Below are 6,641 nucleotides of genomic sequence, written 5' to 3'. Positions count from 1 at the left end.
ATTATCAGAAACTAGCATATGGAGTCTTTATGTCAGCAAGACAGTTAAGGCACTACTTTTCGGCACATCCGATCGTAGTAGTCAATGAAGCGCCTCTTTCAAACATTTTAAACAATCCAGAAGCTACAGGACGTGTCTCCCTTTAGGGAATCGAACTTTCCCCTCGGGACATCACATACGAAAAAAGAAAAGCAATAAAGTCTCAAATTCTGCCGGACTTCGTCGCAGAGTGGATGGAACTACAAAATACAGGACCTCCAGATTTGTCGAGTACCTGGAATATGAATTTTGACGGGTCCAAGAGATTAGAAGGAGCTGGAGCAGGTGTAGTACTTGTTTCACCGCAAGGTGATAAGATGAAATATATACTGTGGATGACTTTCCACAACGCATCAAACAACGAAGCAGAATATGAGGCCCTTATTCACAGGATGAAGATGGCAAAGGCATGTGGCGCTACTCGCCTCAAAATCTTCGGCGACTCCCAGCTTGTCGCACAGCAGGTAATGAACAAGTGCGACGCGGTCAACGACAGCATGATAGCATACAAAGAGGTGTACAATGAACTCGAAAAAACCTTCGACGGTTGTGAAGTAAATCATGTTAGTAGACTCAGCAACGACGAAGCCGATGTTTTGGAAGCCAAGGCAGAAAGAAGGGATCGAATCATTGTGTAAACATAGCCACTGTATTTTGTTTCACCGGACGCCTTTGTTCGTCTGAACCTTCGAGATCTACTTGCCCTCTACTTCTTACGAAACCCTAAGTCTACAATCTACAGGCATTGACAAGTTAAACCCTTGTCAGCGCCCCCCTGACTGGGTGCGCCACCTGGCCTATTTTGGCCCTCCTAGCCCATCTCGTGAGGTCCAAGTGCTCCAGATGCTTCTCTTGATGAAATATTGACATCCCGAAAGTCCTAGCTTTATTTCACTTCGTTTAGGTACCTGAAAGCAAAAAATACACAAAATATGGTTTTCTTGTCCTATAGAGTTATAACCAAAATAAAGAGGATCATTGGTAAATCCCCAAAAATCAATATAAAACATGGATATAACATCATATATGTTGCAAATATGTGAGAATATGTGTCAACAAACTACAAAGTTAATGGATGCATTTTACAAGCATCAGCGCCACAGAAACACCAAAACACCAAAACAGAGCAAGAACCAGCAAAGATTGGAGGGGAAACTCCGTCGAAGCCACCGCCGAAGGGATCTCTACCTTCTCCAACGTCTTCACCATCATCACCATGATGAAGAGGGATTAGTCCACCTCTGGACTATGGGTTTGTGGCAGTAGCTTGATCTATTTCTCTCTTGTTGTTCATAGATCTAGTACCATATGAGCTGCCCAACATGATTATGGTCCTATATGCAATTCCTATGTGGTGGATCTTTATTCTATGATTTGATATATGAGATTGGAACATATTATGTGTAAGATGTATCGATAGATGCATATCATGTACCCCGTTCTTAAGTACTTTTTCCGATCCAACTTGTATGCAAGAGCATGTGTGGGCAGAAATGTGTATTAGATGGAGTAGCATGGTGGTAGTGATTGAATAGTGGCAACAAATTCAAGATCTACTATGGTATTTACCTTTCTTTTGCTGCCTCACTAGGGATAAAGTGAAGTCATGTGCTATGATTATCTTGTGATAGATAGATAATCTTGTTTGGTCAAGGTAGCATATTTGTGATTAAAAATTATGTATAATTAGTTAAGGCTATACTTCACCCAAAATGGTAAAATTATGTGTAATTTGTGATTAAAAATTATGTAAAATTATGACATAACATAGAGTAAACAAAAGAGAATGTGCACAAGACAGAAACACTCACCCAAAATGGTAAGGAAATAGAATTTCACTTTTGAGTTCCTGCTTTGTAAGAAACTCGTACAGGTCTTTCTCCACGTCTTGGGGGTATTTTTCTTACACATATCCATTAATGATATGTGGGTCAATGAACCCAACATCAAGGATGTTCCTTCTTTTGCATTCCCCAAGCTTCATTCTGCATAATAGCGTACACAAGAATATAGTTAGGACAATATAGTGCAGGCAATGAACGAGATGAGGTAGAGATTTAATTATAGAAATAAATCACTTATAGAACGTAGCAACTCAGGATAGATTTGTCGAGCTCGCGCAGATTGAACAACTGGAACAATTCACTCATATGAACTTGTACAGAGTACTGTTTGAAGTGATGCTCCTCTCTAACTTCCGCATAAATATATTCTTTTCCGGCCTTATATTTTATGAAATTCTTGTACCAGAGTAGCAGATTTCGCATTTGTGTTGGTAGACTCGCTTCCTGCGCAGGCTCGTCGAGAGGCCCATTCGGTACATATGTAAATGCTACCTCACTTATTGGCGCATCATCAAGGCCTAACAATGCACGAAGAGTCATACCGAACTCGGCCGCTCTTTCTTTGGCCGCCGTTACAGTCATTCCCTGTGCTCTAGCAGCTGCTAGGATAGTGGGGTCCAATAGTTCCATGTCCTTATCCATATCGGCCCTGAAGGACATCGTAACAGAAGGACCGGCTTCCACTATGAGCGGGGGGATCGATTGTTTTTTCTGTTCCCCGAGCTAGGAAACTTGTTTCCCGCATTTTTTACTTGCTTCTTTCTTCTCCTCCAAGGCTTTCTTCTCCTTCTCCGCCAAGGCTTTCTTCTCCACCATGGCTTTTTGCAATAATGCTTCTTGCCTACGAAATTCACGTCCATAGTCGTCTGGCAGATTTTGCTAGATTTGGGACGGTGTCGTCAAAAAATCCTTAGCCCACTTCTTTTGCTTCTCAGTATATACCGGCTTGGGCTCAGGCTCTTTTTTGCCTTGACATCCGCCTTCCATTTCTCATGGTGAGCAGCCGCGGCCGCCTCGTTTTCCTTGACAGTAGCTTCCCAAGGTCTCGGGAGGAGAGGCTTCAGTGATGGCATTAGTACCCTTGTGGTCTTAGGTACATAAGGCTCCGAGTTAATAGGCCAGGAGGGGGTTGCCTTGCTGTCCTCCGTAACCCCCTGCTTCTGCTTCTTCGCCGGAGGTGGATTAGGTGGCGGCGTACCCGTCGGAGGTGGACTGGGGGGTGGCGGCTACTTACCCGCCGGAGGTGGATTGGGGGGCGGCATCGGCTGACGTGAAGGAGGTGTAGGTGCACCACCACCACCGGAGGGGGGGTGGACTTGTTGGGTGATTCCTCGGGGTCGGTGGCCTTGGCGCCGAGCCTGGAAACTTGATGTCCTTCTTTTGCCATAGAATGATTTGGCGCTTGACATCTCCAAGTCCCACAGCCCCTTCAGGTGTAGCATAGTCAATCTCCAGGTCCTCATACCCTTCGACTACGTCATCCACCGTGACACGAGCATAGCCGACTTGGAATGGGATTGCCGTGGTGGAGTGCTCCAGGTTTACAAGGTAAAGCGCTGCCGATCGCCACCTTCCAGGACATGTTCCTCATTGGCTGATACAGCTCACATTCTTTCATACTGTCCTGTACATCGTCCACGGGGTAGTGAGGCTCTGGTGCACCAATATCGATCGTCGGTGCATTAGCACCAGCCGGCGCCAAGGCTGCATTAGCACCAGCTGGGGCCTCCGTGGAAGCCACACTGCTTCTCCGCTGCTGGCTTCCAACATCCGCTGCACGATCTTCATGCGGCCTTTGCGATTTGTCTTTTACTAGTTCCTGCACCATCTGCTTCACCTCAAATAGTTCCCTTTCCATCCTCCCCATACGATCTGCATCCCGGTCCGTCTTTCTCTTACGGCTTTTGTAACTGTACGGGTCATTGTCCTGGGGAAACCCTTCTTTCCACGGCATGGCGCCTTTACCTCGTACACGTCCTGAGTGCTCAGGATTCCCGAGGGCTATTGTCAGCGCGTCGTTCTCTCTGTTGAACTTGATCTTCCCCGCTTGAGCTTCGGCCATTGCTTGAATAAGGGCGGCGGTGGGAGTAAACACTTTCTTCCAGTGATCACACCTCCCTGTCTCCGGGTCCAGCGATCCCCCATGCACGTACCACCAGCTTTTGGCCCTTGGGTCCCATCCCTCTGTACCTAGAGGGATTCCTTGCTCCCTCAGGTCGTTCTCCATCTTCTCCCACTTAGGCGCCGAAGTGCGGTATCCTCCTGTCCCCATAATATGATTGTACTCTTTCTTAGCCGCATTTGCCTTATTTTTTCCGATATGGCCTTGAAATGCTCCGATTGCTTTTGCTTCACAAATTCGGGCCAATCATCTTTCAGTCTCGCATACTGTCCTTTGAAATCTGGAGTCTTCTTCTGCGAGACATAGTCACGGGCTAAATTTTTCTTGAAGTTCCGGAATGCTTCGGCCATCTTCTTAAGAGCGAACTCTTTGACTAGCCTCCTCCTCTCACGTCCACCCGGAAGCATGTTACCCTCTTCATCGTGTTTGTTGAATTCCGGAGGTAGAATGAAATGTTCCATAAGCTTTCTCTAGCAATCTTTTTTCATTCTCTTGTCGACAAAAGTGAAACCAACACGTGCCTTCTTTGGCTCATTCCATTCCTGGAGGATGATCGGGACGTTGTCTCTAACAATCACTCCGCATTGGTTGATAAACTTTGTATAGTGCTTTTTGGGCTCCAACGGCCTGTCTTGTTGATCGACAACATCGATGGTCAATGTTTCTCCTTGTTTCATCGTTTGGGTTTTGCAACGTGGCTTTGTACTCGATTTTCTCGACGATCCGGAGGGCTAAAAAAAGAAAGAGAGTCGCGTTAATACATATTTATTCAAATCAGTAAATTTGTATCACCAGAGGCTCAATGTATATATATATATATACCTCGCCGGAGGTGGTTGTTTGCAATTCGAGATCGTCGTCCATGCCTTCTTCATCACCTTGACCTTCACCTTCACCGTCAAGGTTTAGATAAGAAGAGACATCGTCTTCTTCATCTTCTTTCGGCACATAAGGAATATCACATGCTATGATGGCGTTTATATGTGCTTCAGCTTCCGGATCATAGTTTTCCAAAATCGGGTCTCTATCGTTCGCCATATGTCACTCCTGAAGACATGTAGTAAAAACTAATTAAGTAAAGGAAAAGAGAGAGGGTGGCGAGGGCGGCGAGGAGGGCACGTATTACCTGCTCTGCTGCGAGCAAAAGAAAGAGGGTGGCGGCGCTCGATCTGCGAGCGGGCGGCTCTACGACGAGGGCGGCGAGGCGCCGACGACTGCTGCGGAGAGGGCGGCGAGGGTGGCGGCGCTCGATCTGCGAGCGGGCGGCTCTACGACGAGGGCGGCGAGGGCCCGGGGGAGACTCCGGCGACTGCTGTAACAATTAACAACATTAATTAGAGTCTTCATTAAAATATAGAACTATTTTTATAAGTTGTAATATATAGAACTATTTTTTTTAAGTTGCAATATACTTAGAACTATTTTTAGTTTACAAAATTTAGTTACTCCCTCCGGTTCATATTAATTGACTCTAATATGGATGTATCTGGACACATTTTAGTTCTAGATACATCCATATTGAAGTCAATTAATATGGATCAGAGGGAGTACAATTTTAATTAACATCCGGGGTGTTGTGCGCGCGGGATCGGTGTTGCGCGGCCGGGCAACATCCGGGGTGTTGTGCGCGGGGTCGGTGTTGCACGGGGTCGGTTGTGCGCACGCGGTCGGTGTTGCGCGGGGTCGGTGTTGCGCGCGGGGTTGGTGCTGCACGCGGGGTCAATCAAATTAAAAAAAAAAGGCCGGGCCAGCCGGCCTCTCTCTCCTTCTCTCTGTTTCTCTCCTAATTCTCTGTCTCTCTGGTTCGTCTGGCGATCGAGGGGCGCGCGCGGCCCGACGCCCATTTTTTCAATATATTCCGATGAAAATTCGAAAAAAAAAACATTCGTTTTCGTACTGTTGTTTGAGTTGGATGTGCCAGCATCACAAGGTGTGGGGATCAGATTATCTGAGTTCCCACAGCGATCTGTTATCTAAAGACCGTGCACTTCTAACTCAACTCAACAAATTCATAGAGTTCAGAGCTTGCCCGGGCTTGATCAGAGATTTAGAAAAGACAGCAGAGTGCTTTGTTAACCAAGTGAAGAGCGCAGAGTGCTCTGTTAGCCAAGTGAAGAGTGCAGTTCTAACTCAACGTAAATGTTCATAGGCCTCACTCAGATCTAGAAAAACATCAGCCAACACAGGTATAAACTTCAACGCTGCGTGCATGATGCATCCACGGAAACAAATACAGTAATCATACTAGCTAGTTATTTCACAAATGCTCTGACATGTTTACAGCACTAGTATCTCTTAAGCTAGAGGTTTCATATGCACAGTTTTATATCCTTTCTGCAGGTTGTTCCTCTGGTTACCCACTGATCCATATGTGGTCTTATATCCAGCCCGAGGATGTGCGCCAGGACATGGATATTGGATGCAACCGCTTGGCGACGGTAGCACGAGATTTCTACAGCAAGTGCGGTTGACGTACTGATAGGCGGCTCACATGAAGATTTTTTTTTTTTTTTTTTGCGAGAAATCCACCGATCTATTAATAATCATCAACAGTAGTACAAATAATCCAAAAAGTAAAGAAAATTACAAATTGGTATTCGGACCACCTAGCGACGACTACAAACACTAGCACGAGC

Source organism: Lolium rigidum, chromosome 2, assembly GCF_022539505.1.
Source record: "Lolium rigidum isolate FL_2022 chromosome 2, APGP_CSIRO_Lrig_0.1, whole genome shotgun sequence".
Lineage (NCBI taxonomy): Eukaryota > Viridiplantae > Streptophyta > Magnoliopsida > Poales > Poaceae > Lolium > Lolium rigidum.
The sequence above is the reverse complement of the archived record's forward strand: the minus strand, read 5'-3'. Positions refer to the sequence as shown.